Here is a 20544-nt window from a genome sequence, read left to right as displayed (position 1 = left end):
CCTAAACCAGGTGTGTATAATGGAACTAGAAAAGAACAGTACTGGAGCTTGGAGTGAAAAAAAGCACCCTATTCTTGGGTCATGGACTGGGGTTTGATAAGGTAGCTCTATGGATTTGGTAATATCTGGCTTTAGTAGTATTTAGTAAAGATAAAGAGTTTCTAGGATATTCTGAGGTCAAAATCATTTCAATACTAAGAGAAAAGGAGAACTAAATTAATTGGGATGCATAAGCAGGCTGATCAAAGATTTCAGGGCTGGATATAGTAGATATTTCCAGATAGGTGACCTCAGATGATGAAATTTAAGTCATGAATTTTCTCATATTATTCCAGTACCTTTATCCAGAAGTATATTCCAAAAATTCAAGTATAGATCAGAATCTGAATAACTGTAGGAAAAGGATGGAAACAAATTTTTATTGTAAAAATACTGTACAGAGGAGTAACAGTTACATGAGTAAGGTAATGAGTACATTTCCTATCAAGCATTGCTATACCTCCTTTGTTTTACCCCTACCATCCCTTCCCTCCCGACCTGCCCAACTCCTCCCTTCTTCACTCAAAGTTGTATAGTTCGTTTTCAATGTAGTGTCTTGTACATCTCATTGTTGCAATGGGTCATCCTGTAACCTTATTTCAGCATTTTGTTATTTCCCTCCACCTCTCTAAATTAGAAAAATTCATATAGAAGATTCAGGGCACCAGAATCAAATACAGTGAAAACAGCGTCACCACATTATTCAAAGAAATAGAAGAAGCAATCCAAAAATTCACATGGAACAATAAAAGACCCAGAATAGCAAAAACAATGCTTAGCAGAAAGAACAGTGATGGAGGAATATCAATACCAAATTGCAAACACTACTACAAAGCCATGGTAATCAAAACAGCTTGGTACTGGCACAAGAACAGAACTGAGGACCAATGGAATAGAACTGAAGACACAGAAGTGAACCCACATACCTATAGCCACCTAATCTTCAATAAAAATAGAATGGAAGAAAGACAGCCTCTTCAGTAAATGGTGCTGGCAAAATTGGATAAACACCTGTAGAAAACTAAAGCTAGATCCTTATATATCACCCTGCACCAGAATCAACTCCAAATGGATCAAAGACCTCGAGGTCAAAGTAGACACCCAGAAAACATTACAGGACGGAATAGGAGAAACCTTAGGTCTCCTTGGCACAGTCTCAAATTTTCTTAATAAAGACCCAGAAACATAACAAATTAAAGAAAGTTTGGAAAAGTGGCATTGCATGAAATTGCAGAGCTTCTGCATGGCAAAGGACATAGCTAGCAAGATCAGTAGAAAGCCCACTGATTGGGGAAGATCTTCACTAGCCATATAACAGACAAGGGTCTCATATCTAAAATATACTTGGAACTCAAAAAATTAAATCCCCCAACAACAGATCCTCAAAGAAACAACTGCCCGATTAACAAATGGACTAAAGACAAACATCTCTTTACAGTATTTTTACAATAAAAAATATATACAAAAATGCCAACTAAAAAAAGAAAACGTGCAATATATACACAATGGAATTCTATGCTTCCATAAGAAAGAATGATATCACCCCACTCATAAGGAAATGGAAAGACTTGGAAAAAAATCATATTAAGTGAAGTAACCTAGAGCCAGAGAAACATAAGCTCCTTGGTTTCCCTCATTTGCAATAATTATTATATGTCTAGGAATAGTCCTAGTAGAGGATCACAAAAGCTCAATATCTATGTACATATGGGTATATAAAATGATGCTAGCAGAAATGAACTCCAACATATGGGCACAAGAAGACATTTTGTTGCTGTTGTTTTTAATATACTGTATGAAGTTATTTCTTTTTCTTTTGTTTTTTCCCCTTTGATTTATCCCCTGTAGTCATTGTTTTTGATTCTGCTACCCTGTATCTTGTATATATGTTTATCTTATGTGGAGACAGGCAAGGGAAGAACAACATGGTAAAACAAAGGACAAAGAGTAAACCAATCTAATAGTGTTACTCTCAAGACACTATGTTGGAAATGAACTTTACAACTTGGGAAGGAAGGCAGTGGTGGGGGGAGGTGGGGAAGGAAAGTGGGAGAAAATGAGGGAGGGGGTAACAATGTTCTACAAGATATGTACTTATTACTTTACTTAGGTAACTGCAACCCCTCTATCCATTACCTTTACAATAAATTAAGTTAAACTAAAAAAGAAAATAGAGATTTGTTGGATCGCAGTTCAAGGCCATTCTGGGCAACCAATAATGCAGGCATAATGTCACTTGTCTAAAATTCAAGCTGTATGAGAGGATCACAGATAAGAGGATCACAGACTGACACCATCCCTGGACAAAAACACAAGTTCTTATCAAAATTTAATTAAAGCAAAAAAAAAGGATTAGGGGCATGCTTCGAGTGTTAAAACACTTTCTTGGCAAGCATAAGCCCTTGAGTTCAACCTCACTACTGCCAAAGGGAGAACAAATAATCTAATTATAATTGTACGAGTGAGTTGGCTAGATATTTCTCAAAAGTGTAAGTACAAATTGCTAATAAATAGATGAAGAAATTTTCAGTATACTTATCCTAAAGGAAACGCAAAGTCGTCAGGTGCTCAATCCTTAATCCTTGCTACTTGGAAGGTGAGGATTGGGGATTTGGGTTCAAAGCTAGCTCAGGCAAAAAGGAGTTTGAGATACTCCATTTCAACCAATGGCATGAGCCTGTCTTCCCTCCAACATGGGAAAGCAAAAGAAGGATCACAAGACAGCCCAGGAAAAAATTGTGACCTTAGCTTTAAAATAACCAATGTAAAAGCCATCTGGGGGCATGGCTTAAGTGTTAGAGCACCTGGCTAGCAAGTAAAAGACCTTGACTTTAATCTTAGTACTACCCCTCTGAAAAAAGATTTAAAAATCGAAACAGCACTCACCCATATCAGTGTTGCTATCATCAGCAAAACAATGCTAGCAAGAATGTGAGGACAAAGGAACTCATACACTATTTTTGAGAATGTGATTTAGTACATATGGAAATAAATATGAAGATTCTTCAGAAAACTACAAAAGAATTATATTTAACCCTGCTGTACCACTGGGCACATATCCAAAAGCATGTAACTCAACATACAATAGCGGAACCTATGCACCCAAGTTTATTGCAGTACTAGTCATAATATCCATAATTATCAGTGCCCAACAAGTGATAAAGGGATAAGAAAATGTGAAGTGAGTTTGAGTGTGTGTGTGGGAGGGTGCGCACAATGGAATATCATTTAGGCACAATTAAATTGTGTCATTTGTAGGAAAATGGACAGTACTAAAGATCATCATTTTAAATGATAATAAAAACAAATATCACATGGTTTCTCTCATATACAGAATCTAGAACTGAAAAAAGTGGCATGAATATAATGAGGGACATGTTTGAGAATAGAGAGAGGAAAGGGCAAAGCATGATGATGTGAGTGTGAATGTGATCAAATTAATTGATATTTGTGTATGAAAATAGAATAACAAAACCTATTAAAATTGGAAAACAGGGCAGCAGAATTAAAGAAAGTAATAGTAGAGGTGGTGAATTTGATCAAACTACATTATATGCATGTATAGAAATATCACAGCTAAACATTTTGTACAATTAGTAAATAAAGAAAATACTGTGAAAATATCATACAGAGGGGTTACAATGACATGGGCAAGGTAATGAGTACATTTCTTATCAAGCATTGTTGCCTCCTACTTTGTTTCCCTTTCCCATCCCTTCCCATCTCCCCCCTCCCCCCACCCCCCATCCCCACCCTCCGTGAACCAAAGTTGTAAAGTTCATTTTTCGACATAACGTCTTGTACATCTCATTGTTGCAATGGGTCCACCTGTATCCCTATTTAAACAATTTGTTCTTTCCCTTCCCCTCCACAAAGTATACCAACATCAAATAGAGTGAAAACAGGGGTTTTATCGTGGGGGAGGGACATACAAAGCAACAAAGAAATCATCTTATAAATGAGTTAGAAACATTCGCAAGAAAGAACAAACATTTGAATACTTACCTTGGGGTTCATTTCGCCTAACATCAACTTATCTGACCTTTTCTGCTTGTCTCAGACATATACTAGTAATTGCAAATAGGGGAAACCATTAATATAATTTTTTCAAAGTCTTTCCATTTCCTAACAAATGGGGCAATGTCATTCTTTCTGATGGAGGCATAGAATTCCATTGTGTACATATACCACATTTTCTTAATCCATTCATCTACAGAGGGGCATCTGTGTTGGTTCCATATCTTAGCTATGGTAAATAATGCTGCAGTAAACATAGTTGCACTGGTAGTCTTACTATGGTCTTGTCTGTGATCATTTGGGTAAATGCACAAAAGTGGGATTGCTAGGTCATAGGGAAGCTCTATGTGGAGTCTTTTGAGGAACCTCCATACTACTTTCCAAAGTGGTTGAACAAGTTTACACTCCCACCAACAATGCAATAAGGTTCCCTTGTGCCCACATCCCCTCCAGCATCTGTTGTTATTAGAGTTCTTGATTATAGCCATTCTAACTGGGGTGAGGTGGTATCTCAATGTTGTTTTGGTTTGCATTTCCTTTATGGCTAGAGAGGTTGAGCCTTTCTTCATGTGTCTATTGGCCATCCTTCTTTCCTCTTCAGAGAAGTTTCTCTTTTAAGTCTTTAGCCCACTTATTTATTGGGCAGTTGTTTCTTTGAGGATTTGTTGTTGGGGGATTTAATTTTTTGAGTTCCAGGTATATTTTAGATATGAGACCCTTGTCCGTTGTATAGCTAGTGAAGATCTTCTCCCAATCTGTGGGCTTTCTATTGTTCTTGCTATCTTTGTCCTTTGCCATGCAGAAGCTCTGCAATTTAATGCAATCACATTTGTCCAACCTTTCTTTGATTTGTCGTGTTTCGGGGTCTCTATTAAGAAAATTTCGGCCTGTGCCAAGGAGACCTAGGGTTTCTCCTATTCCATCCTGTAATGTTTTCAGAGTGTCTGCTTTGACTCTGAGGTCTGATCCATTTGGAGTTAATTCTGGTATGGTAATTTTTCTTACTTGCTTAAAGAATCAGAAGACTAAGCCATGCTACTGAGGAGGCTGAGATCTAAGGATTACAGTTTGAAGCCAGCCCAGGAAGGGAAACCTGTGAGACACATCTCCAATTGGATAGCAAAAAGACAGAAATGAGCTGTGGCTCAAATGGTAAAGCCTTGAGCAAAAAGCTAAGTGAAAGCATGAGTCCATGAGTTCAAGCCTTAGTACCGAAAAAAAATATTAGAAGACTAAATTGTATAGTTGTAATTGTAAAGCATGGAGATAAAATCCTGGGAAAGAAAGGCATCAATTCTGCAAAGGCCTGAATTCTGCCAAAATCTCTAGCTGAGCCTTGAATTATAAATTATAAGTAAAATGGGCAAGCTCTGAGCAATCTAACTAAACATAAAGGATCTACATAGTTTGCAATTGTTCTTCCTATAAGGGAGATCTTTTTTTTTTTTGTCGGTCTAGGGGCTTGAACTCTGGGCCTGAGTGCTGTCCCTCAGATCTTCAGCTCAAGGCTAGCACTCTACCACTTGAGCTACAGCAACATATCACATTTCCAGTTTTCTCGTGGTTTATTGGAGATAAGAGTTTCACGAACTTTCTTGCCTGGGCTGGCTTTGAACTGCGATCCTCGGATATCAGCCTCCTGAGTAGCTAGGATTACAAGCGTGAGCCACAGGACAGGCACCCGGCAAGGGAGATCATTTTTAATTGACTTCACTTAAGTTAACTGCTTACCTAAAACAAATGAACAATAACTGTGGTTTCCATTTTATGATGGAATCCAGATTCTCTGCAATCTATCTTTTCCAAAGTCCAAGAGACATTTCAAAATAACTTTGAGATATAAAGAACCAGAAACATGTAATGCATACTCAAGAAAGGATAACCAATAACAATGGATCTTGAGACGGCAGAAATACTGGGATTGGTAGGTTTTAAGAGATACTGAATAAAAACATGGTAACAATTATCAAAAATTCTAAAAATAAGCCAGGAATTGGTGGCTTACATTTGTAGGAGGCTGAGATCTGATACTGCCAACCTGAGCAGAAAAGTCCATGATACTCTTATCTCCAATTAACCACCAAACATCTGAAAGTGGAGTTGTGGCTCAAGTGGTAGAGTTCTAGCCTTGAGCAAAACAGCTCAGGAACAGTGCCCAAGCACTGAGTTCTAGCTCCAGGACTGGGTAAAGGGGGGACAAAAGAAGGCAAAATGAAAAGAAGTATTCCAAAAATAAAATTTATGTAAAATAAAAGATCCTCAGAATGATCAATAATAAGTAACCAATGTGCATAATTGTATCAAATCTATGTAAAAGGGATCAGCATGTAAGTCTGGAAACTCACTTACAGTACAAGAAAGATTGCATGGAAAATGGAGCTAGGACCTACAGCATCTATTTCTGCTATTATAATTCAAATGCTGATTGTTTCTCATCTAGAACATGCCATCTTAAAAATAATAATACTGTTTTTGATCACTATTTACTATACACAGCCTTCCCCATATACATGCCCTAAATGCATCTTCTATATTGATTCTACAATTATCTTTTAAAGCACAGTTTTAATTAGAAAGCCATTAATTTCAAGTGACAGAAACATTAATTTAGGTAAGAGAAGGAATCTTATTAAAAGGTACACATAATTACAGGAACAGGAAGAATATAAATGAGTCTCAAGTACAAGTAAGTCCAGAGACTTAAACACAAATAGAATTGTTTCTTTCTATTTCTCATTTCTGCATGCTGACTGTGTTATTTTAGACTAATATCCTTCCTGTAGACATAAAAACACCACCAGACTTTCCTGCACTGCATATTTCCAAGCTTTTCTATAAAAGCACAACAGACGGTTTTTGACCAAATTTATTAGAAAAACTCTTAGGAAATATTTCTGATTTCGTGTCCCTAAGATGCACACCATCACATCAATCAATCAAACCAATTTTGATCAGGAAAGAGGCATCCTATGATTAGAAATCTTCACTAGAACCTGGCAACTGTAAGGAGGAGAAACACTTCTCAATATGAGTGTATGATTTCCTTAGAAAAGAGATATGCACCACCTAGAGGAAATCAACAACAACAACATATGTTTACTCCATCAGGATTGCTATCCTCTCTATCCCAATCAGTGTCACCACCATATTTTATAAAATCAGAATCATGGGATTTGTTTTCCAGAAGGCTAGTCCTGTGTTTCACTTCTCACTTTCCCTTTTGCTGATAAAACTAAGGAGTGTGTTGTACTCTTCTGGCTCACACCTGTAATCCTAGCTACTCAGAAGGTTAAGATCTGAGAATCATGATTCAAAGCCAGCCCAGACAGCAAAGTCTGTGATTCTTTTTTTTAAAATTTATTGTGAAAATACCGTACAGAGGGGTTACAATTACATGGGCAAGGTAATGAGTACATTTCTTATCAAGCATTGTTGCCTCCTCCTTTGTTTCCCCTTCCCATCCCTTCCCATCTTCCCCCCTCCCCACCCCTCACCCTCCACACTCCCCACTCCCACGCCAAAGTTGTAAAGTTTCGTTTTTTGTTCTTCGACACACATCTCATTGTTGAAATGGGTCCACCTGTATCCCTATTTAAACAATTTATTTTTTCCCTTCCCCTCCACAATTCTTAATTAATCAGAAAAAAAGCTGAAATTGGTGCTGTGATTCAAGTTGTAGAGTGCCAGTCTTGATAAAAAGAAATGTTAAGGAACAGAGCCTAGACCCTGAGTTCAAGCTCAAGTTCTGGCACACACACGTGCACACACACACACACACACACACACACACACACACACACACACACACACACACACGCCCCATAGGACTTACAGCTGAACCTCCATCCTGTGCCACTCCAAAGACAATGGAGTAGTAAGCTAAAGTAACCCAATTTAGATTTTTCAAATGAAGGGGAAATTAGATTCTATGCTGCTACTTTGGATCACTGATAACTCAAAAGTGAACTTAATTCTAACTGGTTCCCCACATCTATTCAAGGCAACAAAATTAAACTCTCTGCTTATACTAGTTGGGGGACCCTCAACAAATGAGTTATTTCTGTATTTCAGTTTCTTCATACATAAAACTCTTTACTGGTTCCCATTACCCAGTAAAACAAAATTATTTACAAATCCCTATAATTATTAAGTACATATATGTCAGGGAGATAGTGGATGTGAGGTAGCCTCTGACTTGAAGGACTTTATTACTAAGCTTGGAAGGCAGATACATAAATGCTTATTGATAATTCAGTAAGTCCTCTGATAGAAATACAGAATAACAGGAGCATGAGACTAAGTTTGTTGGATGAAGTACTATGTAACTTCCTAACTTTTGACCCCAAATTCTTATCACAATGTCTGGTGCAATGTATAGCTTTAAAAAATACTGAGAACATAGCTAGATATTAGTTTTTCACACCTATAAATCCTAGTTTCTCAGGAAGCTGAGATCTGAGTGTCAAGGTTCAAAGCCATCCCAGGAAGGAAAGTTAGTGATACTCATCTCCATTTAACAGCAAAAAAGTAGAGCTATGGCTCAAGTAGCATAGCACCAGCCTTGAGCTAAAAAAACTAATGGGCAGCACCGAGGTCCTGACAGTACTGGCACACACAAAAACAGCAATAACATAATTCTCTCTGATTCTGTTTGTGAAATGTGTATTAAAAAATTCTATCACAAACCAAATAATAGACTTTAAGCATTTTACTGGTAACCTAGTTGGAGCATACCAACTGAAAATGGTTATATCAGACAATTAGATAAATTCAAACACTAAGAATATTAGATCATTTGAGTTACTATTAAGTTTTTATATGTAATTATTTTAAAAACAAGTAGTTCTTATTTTTAGAGATATTTACCAAGATATTTATGAAGTACATTCGGTGAGATCTGATATTTACCTCAGAATATTCCATAGGCATCAGACTTCTGGAATAGAGACAGGGTTTATTTGAATACAAAAGCAATTTTTGCATTAGTAATTGCAGAATCTGAGTTTTCAGAATGAGCCCATACATGTCATAAAGGCGTGATGAAATAATTATGTAAACTGGTTGATATAGAATATACCTCTCCTTAAAATTTCACTTCTCCCTCTCCATTTTATATTTATTTTAAGGCATGCCAAAATAAACAGCAAATCAGTGAAATAGGCGTTTAACACTAATCATTCTGAAGAACAGAAAACATTAGCACCATTTCTGTCCTGTAGTAATGACCATAGCTTGAATGGTAGACAGCTCTCAGAGAAGCCTGGGAGAAGCACTCCAGCCCTAACGGAAAGAAAGGGAGAGAACATGGATTGAAGCTGAGCAGAAAGGAGAGAGGAAATACGTCAATAAACTCTGAATTGAAAGAAGCTGGCTCATTCTAGTGTTTTCCGAACTGGTAGAATCTGTTCTGCAATACTGCCACCTGGTGGCTAACTACAATCACCTGTCCCTGTTTACCAAAGGGAGCATTTCCTCTGATCCTTCTGACGTGTGAATTTTCTAAAAGTAAAATGGACACACTTAGTGAAGTTTTCTGATTTATTCAAGCAACATTCATCACTCTACCCTTCCCACTATAAAGTGCCTTGTACTCTAATATTGTATGTCAATATGAATTAATTTAAACAACTTTCTTATATATCTAATCTAGAACACAGTCACTAAATTAAGGATGGCAAACAAATGGGCCATAAGAGACAGAAGTCATATAAATGCTGGAGCGGATACAAATGCTATTCACCCTGGTTTGATCAATTTATATCTACTAAATTTACCCACACAATATGTACTCACTCATATATGTTGACTAAAAAAGGAAAGAAAAAGAAAAGAAAGGGTGTTGGCCACAAACATTTAAGCAGAATTAAGTTAATATACTATTTAATGACAGCTTAGTATGTGCCAATAACTTTTCTGAATATATCAAACCTTTATGCATTAACTCAGTTAACCACTACGTCTCCAAGATAAGTAATAGTCTTATTCTCATTTTACCGATGATGGGAAAAAGTTTTGGGTGCCACAACCACACATCTAGGAAATATTACAGTCAGATTCAAGACACGTCTGCACCTAAGATTATGAACTAGATTAAAACAAGAAAACACTACATGTAACTCTCTTAGGAATGCTGTGGTCTGAAATATCTGTGTTCTGTCAAAATTCCTATGTTGATATCAAAATCCACGATGTAATGGTGTTTGGAGTGAAGCTTTTAGGAAGTAATATGTCATGACAACAAAGTCCTTGTAATTAAGATTAGTGTTTTTATTAAAGTAACCTCAGATTGCTAGTTAGCTCTTTCCTCCACAAGAGGGCCTAGTAAAAGCTCACAAGCCAAGAGGAATAAACAAGCCCTTACCAGCCACCCTATCTTCCAGTTCCTTGATCTTGAACCATTTTTTAAGCCATTACATTTGTGTTATTTTTGTTATAGAAGCCAGAGTGGATCTAGCACAATGAGTAATCACTAACTAAATAAAATCTTGTAGACCCAAACCTAAGGAGAGGATGAAGAATTCAGGTAGGTGAATTTCTTAAGAGATTGGGACTACAGTCCTCTGTTTCACTTTGCTTCTTGGGGTTCTCTACTTTCCGTCAATTTTTGCCTCTATTATAGCATTGCCCACCCCACCACTCAAAGATCTCACAAGTATCTGTCAGATATATCTTTCCAACATGATGCAGATCATCTCACATTTTTGAAAGAGTGAACAGAACAGAAATAAACAACCATTGCAGGATACTTTCAGAAATAATTTCCTTTCTGACCACAGCTATGTCATCAATAGATGTGTTAGCTGTTTTCATTTAGAATTGGGGCTGCACTCTTCTTCATACCCACATAAAAGAATAATGACTACCTTTCAGTGAGTACTTACTTTATATCAGGCATTGTGCTAAAACCCTATGAAAGCCTTTGTCCAATCTTGTAAGGTGGGTGAATATTCCCATTCCACAGATAAAGACTAGTAAAGCCTTGCCTGGCACCAGTGACTCACTCTTGTAAACCCAGCTGTTCAGGAGGTAGAGATCTAAAGATCATGGCTCAAAGCCAGTCCAGACAGAAAAATTCATGAAATGCTTACTGCCACTAAAAATCCAGAAATAGAACTGTGGCTCAAATGGTAGAATGCTAGCACAGAAGCTCATAGACAGTGCACAATCCCTGTGTTCAAGTCCCAGGACTGGCATAATAAGGCCAGAGACCTCAAACTTAAAGAAGTTTCTCATGATCACAGAGCTAATGAACAGAAAGCTAGGATTTCAGCCTAAGTAATTTGACACAAGAACAAAAACCTCGTTTCCATTCTCTCCCTTTTACATTTTTAAAATCTGTTTTTGTGCTTTATATTTTTCCCATGGTAGAGTCAGATCTAATCCCAGATATCTCACTAGCTTGTACTGAATTTAACTGCTCTGATTTACTACTTTTGTAGTAACTGCATAACTCTCATCCATCTTTGCAGATGAAAGAAATATCTCATACCTCCTACACAGAACTTTATCAATTCATTGGTTCATTCAACACATCTTTCTTTTTCTTCTTACAATATTTATTGTAAGCCAGGCCCAAAGAAACATAAGCCCACGGTTTCCCTTATTTGCAATAACTAGTATATGTCTGAGACAAGCAGAACGGTCAGATAAGTTGATGTTAGGTGAAATGAACCCTAAGATAAGGATTCAAATGTTTTTTTTTTCTTTCTTGCTATTGTTTCTAACATATTTATAAGATGATTTCTTAATTCCAACAATTTACTAATGAGAATGCAAAATAGAGTACCTGCAATCCAAAACAGTATAGCTTTCCTTTTCTTTTTCCTCCCTTCCTTCCTCCCTCCCTCCCTCCCTCCCACTCTCCCTCCCTCCTTCCCTCCCTCCCTTCCTTGCTTCCTTCCTTCCTTCCTTCGTTCCTTCCTTCCTCTTTCTTCTTTCTTTCTTTCTCTCTTTCATGCTAGACTTGGGGTTTGGACTCAGGGTCTAGGCTCTTTTCCTGACATTTATTTGCTCAAGGCTATTGTTCTACCACTTGACCCACAGCTCCATACCCATTTTGTTTGGTAGTTAATAGGAGATAAGAGTCTCATGGACAGTCCTACTTAGGCTGGCTTCAAACCATGATCCTCAGATTTCAGCCCCCTGAGTAGCTAGGATGACAGGTGTGAACCATCAGTCTACTCTTTCTTAATGCATTAAACATAGAATTATCATAGGAACCAGCTATTAATCTTGTTTATTTACATAACAATTGAGAACAGATGAATAAGAAAAAATAAGTATTTATGGTCATAGGATCATTTTACAATAGTCGAAGGTGGAATGTCCAATTGCTAAAGTGATAAAGAAAATTTGGTCTTTCTATACAGTGGAATATTATGCAATTTTATAAAATTCAATACTCATACATGCTACAACACAGAGGAACCCAGAAGAATCAAACTCATAGAGACTAAAGTTTTCTAGGGCTGAAGAAAAGGGACAATGAGAATGACTAGTAATACAGAGATTTTATTAAGTATCTTTAAGTAGTTGTACAAAGAAGTTTCAGTTTAACATGGCAGTTTATGTGTACCATATGTCGTGATAAATGTCACCCCTCAGGGTTATCTTTGGGAGTTACATTGATCAAGGAGGCAAATAGTAGTGATGATTTATGTTTGGCTAAAGACCATTATCAAAAATATGATTTTCAAATACTCTTCAATTCTGTAAGTTGTCTTTTTATTTCTTAATAGGATCATTTTATGCACAAAAGTTTTAAAATTTGATGAAGTTAAACTTCTTTTTTGTGGTTTTGTGTGTTAAATTATTGTCAAATTCAGTATCATGAAAATTTAGCCTTGACTTCTTGGTTTTATGGTTTGGCTTTAATATTTAGGTTATTGATCTACTTTGAGTTTGTTTTTATTGTGTATGGGGCAAGGTTGGCTTCCAACATCATCTTTTTTTTTTTTTCTTTTCTTTTTTTTTCTGTCGGTCGTGGGGCCGGAACTATGGGCCTGGGTGCTGTCCCTCAGTTCTTCAGCTCAAGGCTAGCACTCTACCACTTGAGCCATAGCACCACCTCCGGCTTTTTTCTTTTTGCTTCTGTGGTGCTGAGGAATCAAACTCAGGGTCTCAGGCATGCAAGGCAAGCACTCTACCACTGAGCCATCTTCCAACCCCCCCCCCCCCAACTTCATTCCCTTGATTGTGAATTTCTACCAACTCCTTCTGGCACTGTTTACTGAAGAAACTACAATTTCCTCATTGAATAATCTTGGCATCCTTTTTGAAATTTATGACCACAGCTGTAAAGTTTCATTGCAGACTCTCACTTTTATTCCATGTCTCTCCTTATGACATTAGAAACCAGTTTTGCTAAGTATAGCTTGGTGTTAAGTAAACATGAGAAAGTGAGGGTCCTTCAGTGTTTTTCTTTTTCAACAATACTTGGGCAATCAGGAGACTTTTACACACTCATGCTAATTTTAGGCTCCAATTTTTTACTTCAAAAAAAGGCCACTGGAATACTGATTGCATTGAGTCTGCAGATTGTTTTAGGTGATGTTGCCATTTTAACAACAATGAGTCTTCCAATTAGGAATATGGGATTTCTTTGCATTTCTTTATATATTTTCTATTTCTGTCAGCCATGTTTCATGTAGAACTTGAATATCCTTCATCTTTACTACGTTTTGTTTCATTAAATTTGATCAAGTTTAATTTATTAATTTCACTTTTGCTTTGTTAGTTGCTAGTATATAGAAATATTAATGATTTTTGTATGTTTGTCTTGTATTCTTTTTGTTGTTGTTGTTTTGTTTTAATAAATTGAAATCCCAGGCCTTGAAGTCACTGATAGCAGCATTTTTCTCCTTACTGTTGGGGGAGATGTGAGAGAGGGAGAGAGGGAGAGAGGAAATGAGGGAGGGAGGGATCATGAGAGAGAGAGAGAGAGAACTGTCTTGTATTCTTTATTTGAGCTGCGATTGTTTACTAGCACTTAATGATACTTTGAGGCAGATTGCTAGAACATAATGCATACTTGGACTTAAAATCTATGTTATGGGGCTCATGTATATATAAAATGATTTCTATTTTGAAGATTTATAATTTTGCATAATAATTTCATAATAAAAGTTGCTAAAGCCTACTTATTTAATAAAAATTCCAATATTATTTAACTATGATACGAAATATAGTGGCAGCAGAAGAAAAAGATAAATTAGAAATCAAGAAAATTACAAATTCTTGTGCAGAAAAGGATAATGTCATAACAAAGGGAGAATATTGTTGCAAAATATGTATCTAAAAAAAGATTGGCACCCTGATTATGCAAGTAACTACTATAATTCAACATTGGAAAAACAAATGCTACAGTTTTGAAAACAGGCAAAAGACCAGAACAGAATTTTTTTTCAAAGAAAAGATACACATGATGAGTAGGTACATAAAAAGCTGGTAAAAATTACTAGCCATTAGAGCAGTGAAAATAAAAATTACAATGACACACTACTTCACATTGATTAGGATAGCTATTAACAAAAAAAGCAAAAAGCAAAAACATGTTTGTTACATAATATAAATAATATTGTCAAGAATGTGAGGTCATTGACTCCTTCAGGTATTGTTGGACAGAATATGCAAAATGTTGCAATCACTCTCCAGAACAATCAGTTGATCAAAAAGTTCAACATAAAATTATCACATGATACAGCAATTCTATCTATAAGTATATATGCAAAAAATTAAAATTAGGAACTCATCCTGATAATGCTACCATGATATTCAAAACATTATTCACAATCACTAGGAAGTGAAATCAATGCAAATGGCCATTAACAGCTGGATGAGTAAAGAAAATGTTTTATATACATATAAGGGAGTATTAGTCACCTTTTTTATTAAAGAATGAAATTTTCACACATACTACAATATGAATCAGCAGTGAAGTTATTATATTAAATAAAATTACTTGAATGAGCCTAGAAATCATTATGCTAAATAAAATAAACTGGATACAGAATGACATTGTATGGTGCCACTCAGGTTGAGTGTTGAAAACAGGTAAATTCATGAAGACAGAAAGTAGAATAGGGGTTACCAGGGGTTGGAGGAGGGTGAGTTGTTGTTCAATGGATACAGTTTCTGTTTGAGATTATGAATAACTTCTATAAATAATATTTATTTTGTGTATTATGAATGTGATGCCTACAGGTTACATACTTTAAATAATTTAATGGTGACTTTATGTATGTATAATATAAAATGCATTTAACCACAATAAAAATATTATAGCTTATTTGCAAGAAAGCACAGAAAAGGTTCCTTCAGCAGAAATCTGATAATCTGGCCTCTTATGACACAAGACAGGTTGGAACAAATACAGCTATAGTAATAAGCTTTGCTTTAAAAAAAATAAAGTAGCAAGTTTATTAAAAGTGAAAATAGAGTATAGATTCTCCACAGAGAGGGGTCCAGGAGACAGGCGTCTAACAAAGTCCTCCAGAGAAATGGCCTTAGCTTTGTTTTTGTCTTAATTTTCTTCATCCTTTTATATCCTCAAACTGATACTTCTCCTAAGAAAAATCCCACAAAAATATTAAGTCAGTCTTTTGACAGCACATCACATTTCTATTTTATCAGGGTATTAATATAGAAGCTCAACAGGAATTGCCTTACGATCCTTAGCACTGCTCTTACAGACAGACAGGTGGAGCAAGAGATCAATGGAAAAGTACAAGAGCAGAAAGGACTGTTTTCATGTCTGTTTTTATTTTTCAATCCAACATGTCAGTTTGAGAGTAAAATGCATCTTGTAAAACGCTACCCCTTACTTGGGTTTGGGGCCTTCACTTTTCTGTATTTAGTGAATCTAGTAAACTTTGTCAAAGAACAAAATACCTAATTGTTAATGACAAATATAGAGATTGTCAAACCTGTTGCTGTCACATTTGTCATCTGGAAGTGCATGCATGCATTTTTACCTCTGTTTTTTCTTCTTTTAGTAAATATTTATTTACTAATAAATATTTATAATACACAAAATATTCATAATACACAAAATAAATATTATTTATAGAAGTTATTCATAATCTCAAACAGAAACTGTATCCATTGAACAACAACTCACCCTCCTCCAACCCCTGGTAACCCCTATTCTACTTTCTGTCTTCATGAATTTACCTGTTTTCAACACTCAACCTGAGTGCACTTACTGTGCATCAAGTATGGAAAATACAGCTATGAACAAAACATTAAAAAATCCTACCCTCGTAGGGAATACCTTCTTGTTTCCTTCTTTTCTTCTTATCCACCTAATGAATTGGGAGATTTAGATTCTAGACATAGCTTTTGTTATTGACTAGATAGATATCTGCTAATATATCTGAGCTCAGGTGTCATTTTGCAAAACCTGAAGATGAGTAACATATCCATCTTAGAGCCAAGTTCAAATCAATATGGTGTCTGCTCCCCAAAGACTCACAGACTAGTAGAAAAGCCAGATATGCACCCAGAAAACTGTCATACAAGTTTGAAGGCAATGAAAAGATGAAATGAAAAAAGAAGAAATAAAGATAATAAAGACAAGAAGATTATTTCTAGCTTGTGGACACCTAGAAAAATTCCACTGTTGTTGGGCCTTAGGTGTTGAGTCAGATTTGAGGTAATGTGCATGGATAAATAGTAGGCACCTCTCAAAGCAGAATATGCAGATGATTAAAAAGACCCAGTAATTGCTGGGAGCTGATGGCTCACATCTATAAACCTAACTACTGAAGAGACTGAGATATGAGGTTTGTGGTTCAAAGCTAGCCTGAATAGGAAAGTCTCTGAGACTTTTATCTCCAGTTAGCCACCAAAAAGCCAGAAATGAAAGTGTGGCTAAAGTGGTATAAAATTGAAATAAACTAATATTCATTTTGGATAGTTAACATTGAAAATACCAAATACTAAATTTGTATGTCTTTGTTTTTATTTTATTTTTATTGTCAAAGTGATATATGGAGGGGTTACAGTTACATAAGTAAGGTAATAAGTACATTCCTTGTCAAACATGTTAACTCTTCCATTTTTCTCCTGCTTTCCCTCCCCCCACCATCCCCAACCACAAGTTGTACAGATCCTTTCCAACATGTTGTCTTGTGTATATTGCTGTTGCATTGGTTCTTTGTCTCACCATTCTGTTGTTCCCCTTCCTTTCCATCATTCAAATAAATGTATATACAATACCAGGGTACCAAAATCAAATACAGTGACAACAGGGGATACACCATAGGGGGAAGATCAATTGAAAGTCCACGGATTGGGAGATTTTCAGTAGCCATACAACAGACAAGGGCCTCATATCTAAAATATACTTAGAACTCAAAAATTTAAATCCTCCAAAAAACAACTGCCCCATTAGTAAGTGGGCTAAAGACTTAAGGAGAGACTTCTCTGAAGAGGAAATAAGAATGGCCAATAGACACATGAAGAAATGCTCAACCTCTCTGACCATAAAAGAAATGAAAATCAAATCAACATTGAGATTCCACCTCACCCCAGTTAGAATGGCTAGAATCACGAAATCTAATAACAACAGACTCTGAGGGGATGTAGCCAAAAGGGAACCCTACTGCATTGTTGGTGGAACTGTAAACTTGTTCAATCACTTTGGAAAGCAGTATGGAGGTTCCTCAAAAGACAATATATAGAGCTCCCCTATGACCCAGTAATCCCACTTTTGGCCATGTACCCAAATGATCACAAACAAGGCCATACTAAAGCTACCAGTATAACTATGTTTATCACAGCATTATTCACTGTAGCTAAGATATAGAACCTATCCAGATGCCCCTCAGTAGATGAATGGATCAAGAAAATGTGATGTGATGTGATGTGATATGTGTGTGTGTGTGTGTGTGTGTGATGGAATTCTATGCTTCCATCAGAAACAATGATACCACCCTATTTGCAAGGAATTGGAAACACTTGGAAAAAATCATGTTAAGTGTGGTAAGCCAGACCCAAAGAAATATAGGTCCCATGATTCCTACCTGTGTGACCTTAAACAGTTTATCCATCTTTCTTTTTTCCCCTAGTAATAAATTCTTTTTATTTAAACATAGTTGTATTGCTGGGTTCCAGTAGTTCATGCCTCTAATCCTAACTACTCAGGAGGCTGATATCTCAAGATCACAATTAGAAGCCAGCCCATGCAGTAAAGTCAGTGAGACTCTTATCTCCAATTTAACTACCAAACAAAGCCAGAAGTGGAGCTGTGGCTCAAGTGGCAAAACAAAACAAAACAAAACAAAACAAAAAACTCATGGACACTGTCCATACCCTGTTCAAGCCCCAGGACCAGGACAGACAAAGAAAAATAATATGTGTTTCCAAGGTACAAGGTTGCAATGTGTAAAAATAACCAAAATATATGTGTCCAGAATGAGAATCACCTTATCGCCAACTATGATTTTTCCCTTCCTATCACTGTTATAGATGAGGAAATTGTGATGAGTGACAGTGGAAGAAGGAGTGAATTTCATCATGGGACATGGCATGCTTATATGGCAATGTCATAGTAAAATCTCACTTGTACAGTAACATAAGCTAAGAAAAAAAGAAGTAATGTCTGTTGCTGGGGGAATGAGACCAATGACAGCAAACTTTTCACCTAGGCAAATTCTAAGAGAAAATGTAGGACAGAAACTTTGTAACATACTACAGAAAAATATTTTTAGCATACATGAACAATATAAAGATTAGAAGTTTATAATTGATATGAAAAAATATTAAGAAAAAATTAAAATGAGCTATAGTCTGAATATAAATATTTGGAAAACACTTCTCTAATAAGGGGCTTGTATGTAGAATATATAAGGAATTCTCAAAACTCAAGAAAGGTAAAAAACACTTCCTTCTGGTTTCAGCTATTAAAAGTTATCCTCATTTCTCCTAGTCCCCCCACCTTATACCTAAAAATATGTCAACAAGGAAGCATAAGAAACATCTGAAACGTAGAAAGAAGATGACTTGTTGTGAGTTGATGCACAACTGGTAGCAAACTTCCTGAGTTTTCTAATTACCTACCACATATCTCAGAAATAGCACTGCAGATTTGTCTATTTTCAATTGCCAATAGAGCTCTCTTCCTTCTAGATAAAAGATTAGAGAAAGATGGTCAAAACAGAAAATCTCCTTGTTAAAACCCACACTGTTCCAGTCAAATGTCAAAGGAACCACACTCCTCATAAGAACTTTACCTTCACAACAAGCAGGTAGAGGTATTCCAAGTATTATGATGAATTGTCTGTAAAACTGAATAGAGATTTTACCTTTCATCCTTATCTGGCAGAGGCAAAAGAATCTTAAATGCAGCAAGAAAGAGGCAGCTTAACATGTGCAATGGATCCAAATGAGATCAAGGAATTATTGTTCACTAAAACTGTGAACTTAGCTGATCATGGTGCCACATACCTGTAATTCCAGCACTCAGAAGGCAAGATGGTTATGAGTTTAAGGCCAGACTAAGATGAACGAGAAGCTGTCACAAAAATATCAGTAAGTATGATAAAGAAGGAAGGAAGGAAGGAAGGAAGGAAGGAAGGAAGGAAGGAAGGAAGGAAGGAAGGAAGGAAGGAAGGAAGGAAGGGAGGGAGGGAGGGAGGAAGGGAGGGAGAGAGGGAGGGAGGGAGGGAGGGAAGGAAGGAAAAAGAGTGAGGGAGGGAAAAAGGAGTGAGGGAAGAAAAGAGAAGAGAGGGAAGCTAGAGAGAGGAAGGAGGGAAGAAGAGAGGGAGGGAGGGGAGAGGAAGGGAGGGAAAAAAGAAAAGGAAATTAAGATTATACCACAGAAAATATCTATTTAAAACTAAAAGGCAGTAATTAATTAGTATAGTTTTAAAAGAAAACATATCAAAATGGCTAGTAACTACATTAGATATATAAAAGATTTAAACACTTCATTCAAACAGAAAATACTAGTAGTAAGAGTTAAAAAGAAGGATCTGCCAAGTGCTGGTGGCTCACATCTGTAATCCTAGCCCCTAAGAAGGCTGAGATGTGAGAATCATTGTGTGAAAACAGCTTCTCCAAGAAAATCCCTGAGATTCTTATTTATTTATTTTTTTATTTACTTATTTTTTTTATTGTGAAAATACCATACAGAGGGGTTACAATTACATGGGCAAGGTAATGAGTACATTTCTTATCAAGCATTGTTGCCTCCTCCTTTGTTTCCCCTTCCTATCCCTTCCCATCTTCTCCCCACATCCCTCCCTTCCCCCTCTCCCCCCCAAAGTTGTAAAGTTCATTTTTCTACATAACGTCTTATTTATTATTAATCAGCAAAAAGCCAGAAGTAGAGCTGTGACTTATGTGGTAAAGCACTAGCCTTAAGCACAAAAACTCAAGGACAGCACCCAGGCCTTGAGTTTAAGCACCAGAACCCTAACAAAACAAAAGAAAAGAAACAAAAAAAGAAGGATCCAACTTTACGCTTGCTACATGAGGTACAATTCA

The sequence above is a fragment of the Dipodomys spectabilis genome, unplaced genomic scaffold (genome assembly GCF_019054845.1).
Source record: "Dipodomys spectabilis isolate Male_0828 unplaced genomic scaffold, ASM1905484v1 ptg000176l, whole genome shotgun sequence".
Lineage (NCBI taxonomy): Eukaryota > Metazoa > Chordata > Mammalia > Rodentia > Heteromyidae > Dipodomys > Dipodomys spectabilis.
This window is presented reverse-complemented; position numbering follows the sequence as displayed.